Source organism: Lissotriton helveticus, chromosome 9, assembly GCF_964261635.1.
Source record: "Lissotriton helveticus chromosome 9, aLisHel1.1, whole genome shotgun sequence".
NCBI classification, from domain to species: domain Eukaryota; kingdom Metazoa; phylum Chordata; class Amphibia; order Caudata; family Salamandridae; genus Lissotriton; species Lissotriton helveticus.
This window is the reverse complement of record NC_136070.1, coordinates 354,741,612-354,759,580: the sequence shown is the minus strand read 5'-3', so window position 1 is coordinate 354,759,580 and position 17,969 is coordinate 354,741,612. Positions and strand designations below refer to the sequence as shown.

At 46.5% G+C, this 17,969-nt stretch overlaps 1 protein-coding gene across 1 annotated transcript in view; it reads left to right on the top strand.

Annotated features, from left to right (window-relative positions):
* The first annotated feature begins 4,550 nt into the window (after positions 1-4,550).
* Positions 4,551-17,969, top strand: part of ASB2 (ankyrin repeat and SOCS box containing 2) — a 334,037-nt gene continuing 320,618 nt past the window's right edge. Inside the window, exon 1 of the mRNA XM_078660092.1 lies at positions 4,551-4,868. The gene's annotated coding sequence lies outside the window, so the exon portion shown is untranslated. The remainder of the gene's footprint in view (positions 4,869-17,969) is intronic.

Below are 17,969 nucleotides of genomic sequence, written 5' to 3'. Positions count from 1 at the left end.
AAAGAATGGCCCGCAGAGAGAGCGGAGCGAAAAGAATTAACGGTCCTGTAAGCAGAACCAGAAGAAGCGATGGAAGCAAGAAAATTAACAACTAGAGAGACATCTGCTGAAGCGGGATCCAGATCTCGTTCAGAACACCAATCACACCACCGACGCCAAGCTGACGCATAACGCTTGCGCGTGTTGGGGGCCCAAGCTCCACTGAGAAACTTCTCAGCGTCTCCAGATAATCCCGGGACTTTCCAGCGTTCCCCGAAAGACGCCACGCCACTAGACGGAGCTGGCCCGACAGAATGAGAGGATGCGGATGGAGCAGAGGATCCAACAGCAAGTTCCATTGCGCAGGAAGCAGGAATAGAGTCGAGCAACTCATTTCCAGAAGATCCGGAAACCACGCTTGAGCTCTCCAAAGAGGAGTGATCAGAATGATCTCCGATAGAAACTGTTTCGTTCTGGCCAAGACTCGCGGAATCATCGCGAACGGCGGAAAAGCATAGCAAAGCTGAGGAGGCCAAGTCTGGAGAAAGGCATCCGTGGCAAGAGCCTCCGGATCCGGACGCCAGCTGTAAAACTTGGGCAGTTGAGCATTGAGGCGAGAGGCGAAGAGATCGAGCCACGGGCGACCCCAAAGGCGAGACAGGGTGCGAAAGACCCGAGGATGAAGGCGCCAGTCGCTGAAGTCCAGCAGATGGCGAGAGTTCCAGTCGGCCACTTGATTCTGGCGACCTGGGAGATACTCTGCAATAAGCGTGATCTTCCTCTGAAGGCAGAAATGCCAGAAGTCCTTCGCAATCTCTGCTAGCAATTTCGACCGTGTCCCCCCCAGTTTGTTCACATACCTCACCGCTGAAATGTTGTCCATACGGAGCAAAATGCAACAGCTGGTGGCCTGAGGGGCCAGGCTGCGGATCGCAAAGGACCCTGCCAGGAGCTCGAGACAATTGATGTGCAGTGTCAACTCGTCGGGAGACCAACGGCCGCCCGTCGTCAAGTCCCCGCAACGGGCTCCCCAGCCCCATAGACTCGCATCCGACTCCAAAACCAAGTCCGGAGTGGAGCCGAACAGGGCTTTCCCGTTCCAGGCCTCCATGTGATGGAGCCACCACATCATTTCCGACTTCGCATCCTGGGACAGAGGGACAAGGTCGGAATAACGAAGCCCTTTCTGCAAGTGCCTGATCTTGAGACGCTGCAGGGCCCGATAATGTAGGGGACCCGGAAATATCGCCTGAATGGAAGAGGCTAAAAGTCCGACAACTCGAGCGATCGACCGCAACGACACGTTCTGTGCGGACAACAGTGACTTCAACTCCCGCTTGATAGCCCTGACCTTCTGGGCAGGCAAAAGAAGTTGGCAAGAAAGCGAATCTATCAGGAAACCCAGAAACTCTATCGACTGAGTGGGTTGCAAATGAGACTTCTGAGGATTCACTAGAAACCCGAGAGACTGAAGCAGATCGATCGTCCAAGATAAATGGGAACGGAGTTGCAGCGGGCACTGAGCCAACAAAAGAATGTCGTCCAGATACACGATCAGCCGCACCCCTCGCGCGCGCAGCGATTCCATAACCGGCCGCAGGAGCTTCGTGAAGCACCACGGGGTGGACGAGAGGCCGAACGGGAGAACCGTGTACTCGAACCATTCCCCCGACCATTGGAACTGCAAAAAGCGGCGATGAGGCGGAAAAATGGGGACGGACAGGTAAGCGTCCTTCAAATCGAGGCGAACCATCCAGTCGCCCTTGCGAAGAAGATCTCGTAGCAGATGGATGCCCTCCATCTTGAAGTGGCGATAAACCACTCCGTTGTTGAACTCCTTGAGATTGAGCACAAGGCGAGACCCTCCCCCTTTCTTCTCCACCAGAAACACATTGCTGACGAACCCCTGCGGATGCAGAGTCGTGCGCACAACGGCCCCTTTGAGAAGAAGTGAATCTATTTCCGTGGAGATCACTTCCCGATCGCGTTGGGAAAAAACAAGGGGAGAAGGGACGGGACCTTGAAGGGGAGGGTGATAAAATTCGATGTGGAACCCTTGAACTGTCTGCAATATCCATGCATCGTTGGAGATCGTGTGCCAATTCTCTAGAAAAAATTGCACCCTGCCCCCCAGAACAACACTGTCGTAAGGAATCAAGCTCACCTGTAGAGGAGAAATCTTGTCGACCTCCTTGGTTTCCACCGTAGCCACCCTTGTTGCCTTGACCACGACCTTTACGGGAGGGGTAGAAGGTCGACTTGGAACCGGAATAGGAAGATTGTTGTTGTTGCTGACGTTGTCCGCCTCCACCCTGGTGGGACTGTTGGCCACGTTGCTGACCCGAACCGCGGCCGAACGAACGTCCCCCAGATCGTCCGGCCCTGGCAAAAACCGGGCGGAATGCCCTGCGCAATGAAGACTGTGCCTTGTCAAGGCCACTAAAGGTCGCCACGAACTGCGTCAACTCCTTCAAAAACGGGTGACCAAACAGGAGACCTTGAGCCAGGGGACCTGACTCAGACGTTGCAAGTTCGGATAACCTCGGATCCATCTTCAACAAGATGGAACGTCTACGCTCGGTGGATAGGGCACAGTTTGCGTTCCCCAGGAGACAAACAGCCCGTTGGGCCCAACCAATAAGCTCATCAGGGTCAATGCCAGACGCCGACCCCTGGGCCTGATAACCTAAATCCAGGATCTTCGTCAGGGGACCAAGAAGATCCAGCAGCTTGTCCTGACACAGGCGCCAAGAGCGATCGATGCCCTTTTTTGGATCCTTTGAAAACTTTTTAAAGTAGGTCAAAATTGTTGGATCGACCTCCGGAGTGTCAGCTAACTTATCCGCCAACTCCGGGCGAGGGCACTCGGAGCGTAACCGAGAACGCACCTCCTGATCGAATGAAGCACGTATATGTGCCTGGATGTAATCAGCAACCTCTGGAGCAGGGCACCAAGTTTTGGAATTGGGGTGTATGATATCTTTGGGCTCAAAAGTCAGGACCGGCGGATGGGAGGAGGCGTCAACAAAATGTTCTTTTCGGGACTTTTTAGCCGGAGGGGGACCAGAGGGACCTGAAGACGACGAAGAAGAGGTATCCTCAGTGTCAGGAGGCGGAAGATGAGAGTGACAACAATCTGTAGCAGGAGCAGACAAAGACTTGGCCAAGCGCACAAAGTCCGACCTGTGAGGGTTACTGGGTGACTTAGAGGAATGTTTGGAAGCAGAGGATGGAATCCAACCCTGTTGCTGGGCATAATCAGTCAAATGACGTTTCAGTGGCCCAATTGCTCGGACCAACGCAGTATTGACGGAATGGTGAACGCCCTGGTCAAGGGCCTCGACTAAATCATATTCAAATGATTCCTCCTGCTCCTCGTCATAATAATACTCCTCAGTGTCGACGTAGTCTTCCATGGTGTCAAAAACCATGCACACCACTGAGGAAAAACAGGTAAAAATACACAAATATACAGAAGTATATCTATATGCCCACAGAAAACCAAAAAGGCCAGGTCACAATCAAGCGACCCTGTCAGGGGGGGTGACAGCCCCACGCAAGCTAATGTGGTAGAGCAAGAACTCGACCAATAACCAGAATAGAATGTGGAGGGACCAGCTCGCGTCAAAAGACACCCTAGGCACCGCCTCTAAATATTATACAGCCCAAAACCTTCCGTGAGGTAGAGGGCGTCAGAAGGAGCTCTCCGGCAGACAAGTGGGCTGAGGCAAGATGACGCCGCCCCGTAGCGTTTCCGGGCTCCTGTCACACGGAGCTTCAAAGACACCAACGCACATGCGCGGTGGCGTGTCTGCTACCCGGAAGAGGAGCGACGCGCGACACTCGCGCGTGCGTCCCCGAGCTCCGGTCCCACTCCACGAAACACCGACACGGGCACAAGGCGCCCGCAAGTCCAGAGAGGCGAACACGCGCTCTCCAATAACCACAACACAATGTCCTGAAAAGCAACGAAAACGCCAGCGGTAGCACAACGCGCCCACGCAAAGCGGCAGCAACGAAGGCACAAAGCGAAATCGGCGTACAGCAAGTACAACAGGACAGCAAGGTAACAGGCAAATAACCATGCAAGTAATACAAGAAACGTAGAAAAGCACTTAACTGGCTGCGAAGCAGCAAAGAAAGAGGAAGTGTTGTCCTCTATGGTGCCTTATATACCTTATAGTCTCTATGGTTGCCTAAGGGCTCATGGGAGTTGTAGTTCCTGTTTTTTCTTTACTATGTTCCTATTGGCTGCTGTTTGTAGTAAAGAAATCGAGTAAGCATAATCTGAGCCTCCTGTCCTGCTATAGAATTCACTTTCCATGCTGAATGTCTACACTTGCCCAGAAATATGAAGCTGCATTATACAATTAGAACAATGCACAATTAGGGCAAAAATTACTCCAAATAAAAATAAGAAACATTAGTATGCCTTAGGGTTCAGACTGTCTCCATACATATTATGAAATCCAGCTTTTTTTTCAGTTTCAAAAAATGTGTCCTTATATGGCCTGCACGTGCAGGGCATTGGACGACTACCCACGATAAAAGGGCACGCTTCTTTGTTAAGTGAAATGCTGCAAATGAACCTAACCGGGGAACCTTTGTGTGGGCCGAAAACTCTTCCCGTGCAGCGGCCGCGCGCAGGAAACCTGAGCTGCAGAACAAGCCCGCTTTTTGGCTTCTCAACATGGGTCATGAGGTGGTCCAGAAATAAACTGCAGGCTTCAGAGACGGGGGCTCCGAAGATCCACCGCAGCACAACAAAACACCCTGACGCAATGGAGGGCCACGACGTGAATTCTGGGGGTCTTCGCTGCGCAGCGACATAAACCAAGACCCCAAGGAGTACTCCTCAGTTACCTTCAGGTGTGCGCGCGAACAAGAAGGTAAGGCACGTTTTCGAAACTGCGTTTACAGACTTATATATTTTAATACCCCCCGCGTCTCAGGGCACTCTGATTTCACAGGGAGCCCGCCATAGAAGACTTGTTTTAAAATCATGGTGTGTAGACAGTAATCAGAACTTTACTATTTTTCACCTCAGCCTGAAGAGTGCACCCTGGCGGCGTGTGACGTCAGCCTGCAGAGCCGCATGCCTAAAAATAGAGTTTCGTGTTTGCCATCGTTGACTGGAGCGCGAGCTATAAATGCCGCGCATCTGCTATAGGGGAAGATAGGGTGGGTGTAAACGGAGGATGCTGCCACTGACGCCTTACATGACCCCCCTGGTAGCTTGTGTGACCTTGGCTAACACGTTAAAGGTCCAGCGCCGTCCAATGCTTTATTTAGATATATCCTTTGTATGTAAAGTTCTCTCTCTTGACTGAGTCTATTTTAAAGGGGTAGCTTTTCCCTTTCATTTTAAACATTCTTTGAATTACGGGGACTGCTATTTTCAGCATGAAAATGTTGTAAATTTCACCTAGTCTCGAATGGATGAAATCTGACTACAATGTCTCTTACCATGAGTATTATTTTTAGTAGTAATGGTAGTAAAAGCAGTATTGTTATTGTCAGTATTGGTAGCAATAATAATAATTATAGTGATAACCGTGATGTTAATAACCATGATAATAAATGTTATAAAGCCCTCACACTTCCACAGAGATAAACACTGACTTCGGAGGCAATACGTTAAATGTACTGCAGGAAAGTCAACTTTATTCTTGCACTTCCTGAATTGCTTTCTGCTAGTCAATAGTATGTTAATATTAAATATACCTTGTTTTTTACATGAAACGCTTTGTGTACATACATGGCAGGGCATTATGGCTAGGTGCTCTATTTCTCTCATACCTGATAAACTTCCTCTTTGGGGCAATCCAACTCACATTTGCTATCTCTCAGCAGATGTTTTTTAAATAACTCCAGCTCAGGGATTATTTCACGAGACATCGCGCACTACGAAATTTATCGAGTTTGGCGATGCGATGTGGGAGTATTTGCATGCGCAGAATCGGAGGGCAGCAATTAGCATGATGTTTCGATGCTTGTGCCAGGTCAGAGTGGATGGCTATGGAAAATTAGCAGCAAGATGGAGTGAGACTCTGGGGTCAAATGTCACTCTTGAAGGGGTCAGGATGGCATTTGACGTTATAGAATGATCTGTAGACTCGGTCAGTCTTAGACTGCAGCAGTTCCGTATGATCTGCGCACTCTATTATACCCCGGAGAGGATCGGTAGATGGGCTGGAGGCGGGGGAGTACAAGTGGGGACACCAGGAGGGGCGCACTGTAAATGCCCTAATTGTGGGATGTATGCAGCTGACAAGGTGTATTTGTTGGATACCTGTCCTGCATTAACAACACTTTGGCAGAAGATATCATTGGCCATCAAGCTCCGATTAGGGGGTGAATATACTTTCTCGACAGCTGAGTTGATGTTGGTCTATAAAGAGGATAGTTGCGGCTATAAATCTATCATCGCAATAATGCAGATAGCAGTACGACTTGCTATTGCCGGAGCCTGGATCTCACCTAAGCCTCCCTCAGCTGCAGAGTGGTGGGTAATCGTGACAGAAACTTGTGAAAGGGAGAAGGCTCTAACCAGATCCAGGGGTATTCGAGACTTGCCAACATTTGACTATCTGGGGCTGTTCAGAGGACACTTAGGGGGCCATTATGATGGCGGGCGAATCACCACTGCCTGGCCGGTGTTAGCGATCTGCCCGCCATCACAACACAATTTACCCCGCCATATTACTATGGTGGGGGGTACCGCGGCGGACGGAAAGTCCATCCGCTGTTTTTCCGCCAGTCGGCAATCGCCGGGAGGAAAAAGTCCGCCCACCATCCTAATAGGCCCCTTAGAGTTCTAGCTTAGCCAGGATTTTGTATTAGAATTGGCCCCTTTTTAGGGCTCGGCCTCTGCCAATGCGCAAGCATTGCAGATGTCGAGACATATTATGGCTTATCCAGAGCTTAACTAAACGGGCGATTTGATGCTGTGCCCGTGAAAAAGCTCGTGCACAGCATCAAAGCCACCAGCCTCCCTCCACAAGCTTACCCCAGCGTGCGCTCTGGCATTTCTCCTCCCCTAATTATTCACTGCCCACGGCCGCCCGGCACATCAAAGGCTGCTGCTCCCCCTGCGTCTCGTCACCCTTACTCTCACCTTTTCTTCCCTTCTTGCCTCTCACCGCCCCCCCCACTCCCCACCACAGCAATGCCGAGGGCTTGTCTGCCTTCTCCCAGACTCGTTTACTTAACGTTCCCTGGCCTGCACACTAACCTTTCCCTAGCTATGATGCCTGGGACTTCATTCCGCTTTTTTTTTTTTACAATGCATTTACCAATGCTTGTTTTTTTTATTTGCGGCCTTGCATTTCTATCTACCCCTCCTTCCTCTCTCCCTCCCTCCCTCTCGCTCAGCGCCGAGGCCGAGCCCCTGGCACAGCTTTGCAACAGAGGCCCTCGGCAACAGGGAGAGTCGATTTACACAGGCAGCAATGCAGCCTCTAGACTCTGTAGCCTCTGCCTACATACAAACAGGCAACCATGGACACGAAGAAACGACATAGCAAAAATATATCAATCTAACCATGGAGACTTTATGGCCACCATTTGCACGGCTCCAGGCAAATACCAGATCAGGCCTCTTTTGCTGTTAAACGATTGACAGTTATTACCCAAATCAATTAACTCTTGCTTTGTAGATCACGAAAGCCTTGGCCAGAGCACAATTCCCATACAGAGCAACAACGCCTATGCTCATTTGATCTCTCATTCAGTGAGGTTTTTCTTCCCAGTCTCAAACATAACTTTGCCATACATGCAGACGCATGCTTGGATGATGTCCGCTTTTCGGTGATTTTCGCCATCCTACAAAGCACCATGCTTCTAAAGACTTCAATATGGGTAACCATTTTTGCAAACCTGCAACACCTTCCTAAAGAGCTTTAGTCCTCATTGAATGTATGTGATGAAATCAACCTCATTTGCGAGGCAACAAAAAGGTTGACATTAATACACAGGTCCCGTGATGCAAATTGAAGAAGAAAAAAAACAGCCCTTCTTCCCATTCACTCCAGACATCTCCATTCGCACCTCTGCATTATCTTCCTAGAGAACAACCACCAGAGACGAGTTGTTCCCAAATAAAACGCAGTGACTGCTACTTGAGGCCCTGAAATTAGAAGTGTGCACAATGCAGTTTCTGGGATCGGACATTAGCAAAACTGATTTAAATATGCCTCAAGTTGTTACAGGTAGAACTATGATGAAAATTAAAGCCAGTTCACAAGAGAAGCAACATTCCAGTTTTATTCGCACAGCCACCACACAGCTCCACCGATGCACCCACCACACAGCTCCACTAATGCAGCCACCACACAGCTCCACCGATGCACCCACCACACAGCTCCGCCGATGCACCCACCACACAACTCCGCCGAGGCACCCACCACACAGCTCCAACGATGCACCCACCATACAGCTCCACCGATGCTCCAACTAAGCTCCACTAATGCACCCACCACACAGCTCCACCAATGCACCCACTAAGCTCCACCGATGCACACACCACTCAGCGCAACCACAGCATCACTCAGCGCAACCACAGCATCACTCAGCAGCACCACAGCATCACTCAGCGCAACCACAGCATCACTCAGCGCAACCACAGCATCACTGGTTCAAATATGTTCTTTCAATGTTTCAAACTGTTTTCAAGCTTTCACGCTTCATTACAAATCACAAAAAGATGTTAATATTTCACTTCTGTTCTTGGATTTTCGTCACAATAAAAAACACTGAACATAATCTTCACAAAAGTTATTTACAAAAGTTTAAGCTATTGCCATTACAAATTAAATACATTATTTAAGTATTAATTATTTAAAAAAATTAAAAGCCATTGTTATTTGTAATATCAATACATCTAAGTCACGTAAATACAAAACATGTTGCATTACAAATGCTATAGGTGTCCCATTTGCGAAAGTTATAACTATTGGCATTGTAAATGACAAAGCTAATAATTTAGCTATTTTAAAAAATAACTCCTAAATAAAAAAAAAATCATGTATAAGACCAATAGCTCAAACTTTCCTAATGCGAGCCCTATTGCATTTCCAATGCTTGTTTTCTTTATCTTTGTACAGCGAATCTATGCTTGTCTGCAAAGTACTGGGGATTTTGTTTGGTATGAGCCTAAATACTGTAAATTATGTTGTTATTTTTACTGCCCGCAGCCAGTCTCTGTTACTGTGGCTTAGAATATCTTGATGTTCCTTCTTTTTGACAATAAAACATATTAAAAAAGAAATAACACTTTGTACCTACAAATCACCATTTTATGGCACTGTGAATAACAGACGTTGTTTTACTCAACCCATTGCTGCCCGTTCTATTAACATCGGAAGAATGAAAGGCTGAGTCGGTCCTGCTGGGATTCAAACTTGTGAGCTGCAGGTGCCCCGAGGTCCCGCACCTGATTTCACACTCCGGGTGCGACATGGCAGAGTTAAAACATTAGTAACGTAGTTCCCGGCACTTGACACTGTGCCACGGTGTCCTCTCTGACACTGTATTGTCTGCTAACATTATGAAAGGAACGGAAACTGACGAGGATCGCTTCAAGCTAAGTTTTACTGAAAGGTAAACTGATTTCACACCATCTCAGTGTTTACTTAGCAAATGGGAAAAATGAAGGGTCCCATCCTTGCTTTGTCCCTTAGGGGTTGCTGGTATCCTGTATGCACACTGGATGTTCCTTACTTTCTCTGTTGTGTCCTGAATGTTGTCTGCTTGTTTTTAGCCAGCAAGTGCAGGCTCCCCTTCCCCCTGCACCCACAGTGCTGCTCCCAGGGGCAGGGCTTGCTGCTGGGCCTTTGTTGTGTACAGCACAGCAGGTGCTGTCGAGCACCCATGGCTCACACCCTGTGCATGGCATCAGTGACGCGACTCTTTGCAGTCGACATCAAGTACATTGCGATAACAGCAAGCGGCCTTCGTAAACGGGAGGACGTTTACTGACAGGTGGTATTGGTGTTGTGCTGTTTACCAGGGAAGGTCGAGAAGGTTCTTTATTTAGCGTCCCAAAACTCAATACAGTGAAACCTCCGACTGGCTCGTGGCTGAGCGCCCATAACTCCTCGGTTCTAGACAACAACCCCCCCACCCTTTTTTATGACGTTCAGTTTAGCCAATGGTTTATAATATTTATTTCTTGTCGAATCCCCTGGTACCTATATCCTATTTTTAGGCCCTGCCATTGCTTTTATTTTACATCTCCTACCACAAGGCTTTAAGGTGCACATGCATCATTGGTTTTTGCATTCGCAAACGGTGCGAATCGGTAAAATCGGCCGTTTGCGAATGCAAAAACCATTTTTGGGATGCATCAATCTTTGTTGCACAATTCGCTTTTTTTTGCACTTCCAAAAAAAGCCAATGCATTTAAGGAATCGCATTTGTGCGATTCCTTAAATGCAATGCATCATTTTTTCTAAAATTGCGAATTTGGAATTTGGAAGTGCAAATTAACACGAGGTTGGACCTCGTATTAATTTGCGAAAATGTTTACAAAAACAAAAAAATGCATTTTTTAAAGTGTCATGTTACAGACACACATGTCCTTAGGACATGTGTGTGTGAAACATGCACTTTCAAATACATTTCAGGGGTGCGGGGGGGGGGGTCCTTTGGACCCCCCCTGCACCCGTTGAATGCATCAACAAATTGCAAATTCTTAACTGCCTTCCCATTGACTCCTATGGGCCTTTCGGCCCATAGGAATCAATGGGAATTGCGAAAATGCACTTTGGAATTCGCTATTTATTTGAGAATCGGTAAAAATTGCGATTTTTACCGATTCGCAAATAGATAGTGAAAAAAATGATGCATAGCATTTTGCAATTCTTAATTTGCGATTCGGTAATTTTCGCAAATTAAGAATCGCAAAAGCTATCAATGATGCATGTGCCCCTTAAGGACTTATGAAGGATTCGTAACTTCGTTTTTTGGAAAGATTGCATGGTATTATTTTGTTTTCTCAGAAAGACACCCTTATGTCCTGGAAAGTGATTAGCGGTTATAGTATTGTATACCTCCAGGGTCTGAACATGGCGAATGTTTTTAGGTTTGCACATTCTTGGAGTTGTGGCCTCAGCCAAGGGTGAGTCAGAAATGCACCGAGGAAAACAAAAAAGTGATGGGTGAATTGCTTAACTTAATCTCAACCACTGGGATTACTCTGGGTGCCTTGGTCCTCCTCTAATAGGAAGAGGCCAACCTAACTGGCCAGGCCCCTGACAGGGAACCCCACACTGGTTTTAGCCTAGTGAGGCCTCTTCAATGAAGCATAACTTGAGTCCTGTGACACAGTGAGCACCAGACCGTGCATACTCGTTTTACTTAGAGTCACACCGAATCAAACAAAAGTGTGATGAGTGGGTTTCTTGACTTAATCTTAGGCACTAATAATTACTCTAAGAGCAGCCTAGTCCACCTTTTTGGCCCACCATGCCACTTGAGACAAGAACCAGCCATTGGCAAACCAGCCTCGATGCTTCTCCCATACGAGCCATCCATCCCAAACTGTCAAGCTAGGTCCTCTGTGAAGGACATACAAGTAACTCCAGACGGGTTTCAGAGGAGAGAAGCCTTGCCAGTAGGGCGTAGCTTGAGTCCTACGGCACAGTGAGCAAAAAACCCATATCTGGGCAATCCTGTTGCATTCCTGTCGCCATTGGTAATTACTCTCTACATCGCTTTTTGCCCACCGTGCAACTTTCGATAGGAACACCCATATCCAAATCAGCCTAGGTGCGGCTCATTATCAACATCCAGTTAGAGCTGTCGGGCCGCATCCCCTCTGAATGGGAACACAAGCAACCCCAGACGGTTTCAGCCTAGTTAGGTCTTATAAGTGAGGACTAACTTAAGTCCAGTGACACAATGAGCACATGGCCCACGTGTTGGCATACCTGCACATTGTACTGAGGAATACAAAAAAGTGGAGGGTGCAATATTCGAATTTATCTCAGTCTCTGGTAATTACTATGGAATGCAACCCCTTCCATCCAGATTCCAAGTCGTTACTTGTGGCTGAGATGAATTTAAGCACTTCAGCTATCAGTTGTTGTGTCCCACAGTAGCAGGTGCAGTGGTACCGGTGCCCAGAGACATGTGTCACCCACTGAAACTTGATTATTGTTGTATTTTATTATCCAACCAGTTTCGCAAGGGGAGGGAAGGGGAATTGCCCTTTCTTTCAATGGGGCCCATGGCTCTATTGCCAAGCCACTTCAAAACAGGCATTCCAAGTCTACTTTTCTTGATGACATGGCAACTAATTGCCACAGAACCCCATCATTTGTGGAAAGACAACATCCCCATGACAGTGATTAATTTAAAGCACAGCAGAGTGCTTTCAGATTCTGCACCCCCTAAGCGCCTTGAGACCCTCACGGGTGAGTAGTGCTAAATAAACCCTTGATTGATTGATTGGTTGAATCCAGAGGTAAGGAAAGGGTCCACTCTGCCAGGTTATCTGGCTAAGAAGCCAGATGAAACAGAGAGGTTGTTTCTATATTAGATTGACATTTTTCCTGAACATGAAATTACTAGAATGCCATCTGTGCACTGAAACCCATCACAGTGGATCTTCTGTCTACCAGTCATGTGCATCTTGCTCTACATCAATTGTTATCTAAATATCTCATCATCTTGTCTGGAGTCCCCTATAGGCCAGTATGGTAGAGAAAGCACATACATCACCAGGTATGTAGCAATCATTCGTACCACAGGCACACTGGCACGGGTGTACAGAGGTATGAGGATCTCACTCCATCCCAATTATCCGGGTTTTCAGTATCCACCTGGAGTTAAGGTGGTCCATTTCCATTGCCTGCATTAGGGCCATTGCTCATTGAGCACATCCTTGCACTTCACTGTAACCAAATACAGGAACAATTTATATTTTCTGGGTCTTTTTTTTATTCTTAGCCATTCAAATGATGGTGTTAAACTTATAATGCTTACATTTCTGTTTTACTTTAAATAGAGAGGCACCTATGCATGTTATACCTGGGCACCAAATCATACAGATGGCAAAGGGATTCTAGCGCACCAGCACTTCCCCCTCATCACAGCTGTATACATCTTCGAACCATTTAGATAACGTTAGCTTAATCACACCACATATGTGCGCCCAAAACATCACATCATAGCTATCCAGAAACAATCTGAATAGGCCGGCAATGGTCGATCAACCCACCACATGTGCCCAGATAAGTTAGGATAGCTTTGAAATATTTTGATTTCTCTGTTTAGGGAGACTTGGGTTGGGGTTTAGGAATTTGTGAAGTGTGCATAAGTCTGTATATAGATCACATACATACACATACACGTTCACGCATGTATACACACACACAAATAGATTAATCTAAAATGATACCCTTCTTATTTTTAGGTACCTTTGACAAGAAAGATTCATCCCTTATTCCTCCCTGTTCTGAGCCAATAGTAGCCTTGCTACCTTTAATTGCTGTATGACCTCTTAGAAGGGGCTTTCTAGGAAATACATAATCGTTATACAAACAGCACACAATAACAAAGGTCTATTTTAAGCTTGCAAATCAGGGACTAGAAATACCACTTATTCTGCATGTAAGGTTAGCTTACATGCAGAAGAATATAAAAACACTATTTTAATTCATAAAAGGTGGCTTTGACACTTAGGATGGAATTATTTGCACACATGTATGTGTCTGTGAGAATACTTGGCTTGTACTTGTGTTTACTTATGAGATTTCCAGCAAGCCGAATCTTCTTCCACTCCACTCTTGCTAGAACAACCTCAAGTTATGACCTGCAATTTGACATCTTCTATTGTTCTATTTCATCTTAACGCAGGCATTTAGTATTTGTGTCTTGAACAGTATTAATCTTCTCCTACTGTGACATTTGACGTCTATTTACTGAGCTACATTATTTATCAGCAGCAGCTACCTAGCATGTTCTGTCCCTCCTCTTCCGCTTCGATTCCTGCCTGAAACAAGGTGATAACCACCAATAAAACAAACGTGTGTTTGTGTTGTTCTTCGCCCTGTGCTTTAAATGGGCAGGTACTACCTGGTACTGAGTTCCTGCACTTCTTTCACATGAAAGGGAGAGTACCAGGATTTCCCAGCAATAGTGCATTAATTTTAATAGATGAGTATATGCACTTCTCTGTAGCAAAGACAGTACTGTGGAACAGTCAGTACCTGCCTGTCTACATTTCCAAGCAATGTCTCCACCACCATCTTTGCCTCAGCATTCATTGGGCAGCTACCACTGCCAGCAGAGCCAACCATTTGAAAGTGTGGATCTACTCACTCATACTAAGACTGACGTAGTGATATTCTTATAGTCCTGCAAAAATCAAGGAGCGGTCAATGGAGCACTGTACTTAGCAATAAGACTGACGTAGAAACAGCAGCGGCTGCTATGGGGCTGTAGTGGTGAGGCAGGGATGTAAAAAAAGAAAAATCCACTTATATGACAGCCACCGCCTGTCCTCCGTCCGACACAGGAAACAGGAAGCCCACCAACTCCCAGACTCCCCAGCCAATCACGATCACAACCTTGACAGAAGCGTCATGATTGGTCTGGGCGCCATGGTTCGGCGCTCAGACAGGGACTGGGAGACTATGCATGTTCTCCACCCAGGCTTTACAATACAGTTGGGTGGAGAACATGCTAAGCGTGGAATGAGTGTTTGGCTGGCCCAAGAGGGCCGGCCAAACCGTCATGCACACTTAGAAATTACCCACTACTCCTCTCTCCGATCTGTGGGCAGCCCAGCTCCACCCCTCTCCCCTGCACCTAAACAGAGCCAGTTTGGAAAAATAAAATGATAATAACATGGTGTTAATATAATTTTTTTTCATGTGGAGCAAGGCTCCTCCGCCTTGGCTGAGGAGCCACCGGTTCATGGAAGCTATCTCAGATTAAGAGACAAAACTATAGAAGGTGTACAGGTGGTTGCAAATGGCTGCACAGCTGGTGCTGGGTCTCGTGCTTCATTGTCCCACTAACAAAACCTTTGCGTCTTGGTACATACCAAGTTTACAAATTAAGCTTGTTATTACCCTTAATGAAACTTCTCCAGCATTACTGCTAATGGGAATATGGCTTCAAAATAATTTCACACCCACAGACTTGATCAGCAAAGGTTCACAGATGATCCGCAAACATGACCCCACCTAAATTCAGAGTAAAAGGCACTCATCTATATTTTATACTTTAAAGGGATGCAGAAGCACCCATATTGAAAAATGTGTATTGATTATTATTATATGACTGGACCGGACGGGGGGCAAACGCCCACTTATATGTTCCACTGACAAGGGTCCTTTAGGAAGAAGGGTTTAACAGGGTTGAATAGAGAGAGACAAAGTAGCCCCTCATGGAATGGAGTGCAAGGTTCTGACATCAGCAATGGAAGGATAAAACTCATCCAATCAAATACTTCGCAGGCAGGACAAACACAAGAATTAGGAGGAAAGCCGTCAAATCAGGAGTAAGAACCGGAGGTACACAAAAAAACCTTGCATCAACAGCAAAGGGTGGACTCAAAGCTCACTATAAATCTACGTTGGGTGCAGGTCTGTTTGACAACAGGCTACTGAACCTGTCAGTAGACAACACCGAAAATCACTGCAATGGATCACAAATATTTAAGAAATTTAGCAGTAGGTGGATCTGAAGCTAGGAATTGAAGATTAATAAATGGGACAACTGGTGGAATTCACAAATTACCCTACCCGGAACAATGGCAAGCAAGTTAAAAAAAGAATGGTGAACCCTGTATTTTTTATAGCAAAACAATGGCCATAATCTCAGCTGACCAAGAAAGGGATCAGTACTGGGTTTTATTTATCAAGATGAGAATTGAGCAGTAGGGAGATGAGTAATATATATACAAGGCCCTGTATTAGGATGCACAGCAACTCACAACTATAATGCCAACTATACTAACACATTTTCAGGTTAACGTTAACCCAGGAATATAGTTAATTCTAAAGTCCAGAAGATCTCTACTCTTCAGATCACATGCAGACACCATCTGTGTGTTCTTGTTGCACATTGTGGTGACTGCCATACAGGCTCGTGAGCAGATCTACATGTCCTCTGTGGCCAGGAGGGTACACTGTGCTTCAGGAAGGGATTACAGATGACAGTGTCACTGTGCCAAAGTTCAGGCTCCAGACGGAGGAATGACTCTGCAAATGTTAAGCAGCATTCCCCGGTATGGACTATTCTGGCTCCAATTCCCTGAAGAAGACTTGCTTCTATTGACAAGAAACACAGCTGTTGTAGGCTGGTCACACGGCGCATGTGCGCTGCCGGTGAGACCAGAGCCGTACCCAATATCAAGAGCTTAGCTTTGAGAAAAGTAAGCTAGATCAGTGATTGTCAGGAGGGAAACTAGAATGCCCTTGAATCGTGTGCCTAACATTTGCAGCTCTGACAGACATGGCTGCCTCTCACACGCTTTACACTGTCCACATCTGCATTATGCATAGCTAAGTTGCCAACTCTGCTCTGCATAGTTTGTTCTGTGATAATTTTAAGTGCTCAATTGCTGACCCATGTCCATTCCAGTTAAACACGTCATGTATTTGCTTTGCTATGTTATGCGTCCGATGCAATGTAGAAATGTTTGCAAATCCCTTGGCATGTTGTTAGGTGTTTCAGTATGCAGGATACTGCCTGAGGGTTAATGTTTTCCCCAGTACAGGGCACTCTGTGGGGGTGCTGATTTTGTGGCCATCCACATAAACTATGTGAGTGCGAGCAGTGTGTCTTGTGTTTCAATTGTGTGTGGTGGTGTCCCTACTGTTTCAGTGTGTCGAAAGTGTCTCTCTGGCCTAGTGTGTGTGATGACAGCTCCTTCTCTCAGTATCAGGTCTCCGTCTTCGTCTACTCATTTTCTGGCTCATATCTCCCAATCTCAATGTGAGAATCTTCTGCTTGTGGTGAACACGTGTGTGTCTTATTGTCATGGTGCTAGATTTGTGTCTGCATGTCTGCCTTCTGTCTTAGTGCCAGTGGGTTCTCTGTTCTAAAGTCACTGTTATCATGTGTCTTTGTAATTGTGATTGCCTCCAGTTCAGTACTTGTTCCTACATGAGTGCATTTCCTGTCCAATTGTCTGCAAATTCATTGTCGCAGTGTCTTTGTATTCCCTGTTCCAGTGCCTTCGTGCTCGTGCCTCAAGGTCTGAGTTTCGACTGACCCAGTTGCTCTGTATTACCTGTCCAAATGCTCAAGTTGTCATGTCCCACTGTGTGTTCTACTGTCCTAGTATTCAGGACATCAGGTGTAGGCCCTTTCCCGCTGTTTGAACTTTATTATTTGACATCTGACATGCTAAACACAACAGGTATGCAAACACATGGGCCATATGCTCATTGTGCCACTGGACTTAAGTGGTACAAAATTGCATTACATGAGCATACCACAGAATTGCCTCACTCTGCATGCACTCCATATGACTATGTTGAGGACCGTGTCAACGCTTTACCTCTTCTTCATCCTTGAGAAGTAAAACACTCTTACTGACACCAGGTTTTAGGCAAGACGTGATAACAACATCAGACAAAAAACACTTCCACGCCAGGTAATAAAATAAAATATTAGTTGTATGTGTAACACAACTACCATCCTAGCCTATATAATATTTGTATGTTACATGCCCAAACCATTCTGTGAGCAGCACAGAAGGACGACGAGAGAGAGGTAAGGGAACCAAGACCAACAGGGATACCACCCTTCCAGGGCTTGGTCTGGGTTAGAGGTTGGAAAAACAGAAAGAATACTGGGTAAGTTAGACTTTTATAGTGGTCATGTGGGTAAGTGGTAATAGCTAACAGCACACCTCCAGGTTTTTTATCCTGTCTGGAGTTAGGGAGCATAGCACCTCTTAAGTAATGGCATGAACGAGGATGGTGGATGTAGGACTAATTATAAACTGGGTAAGCTAGGTAGCTGAAGCA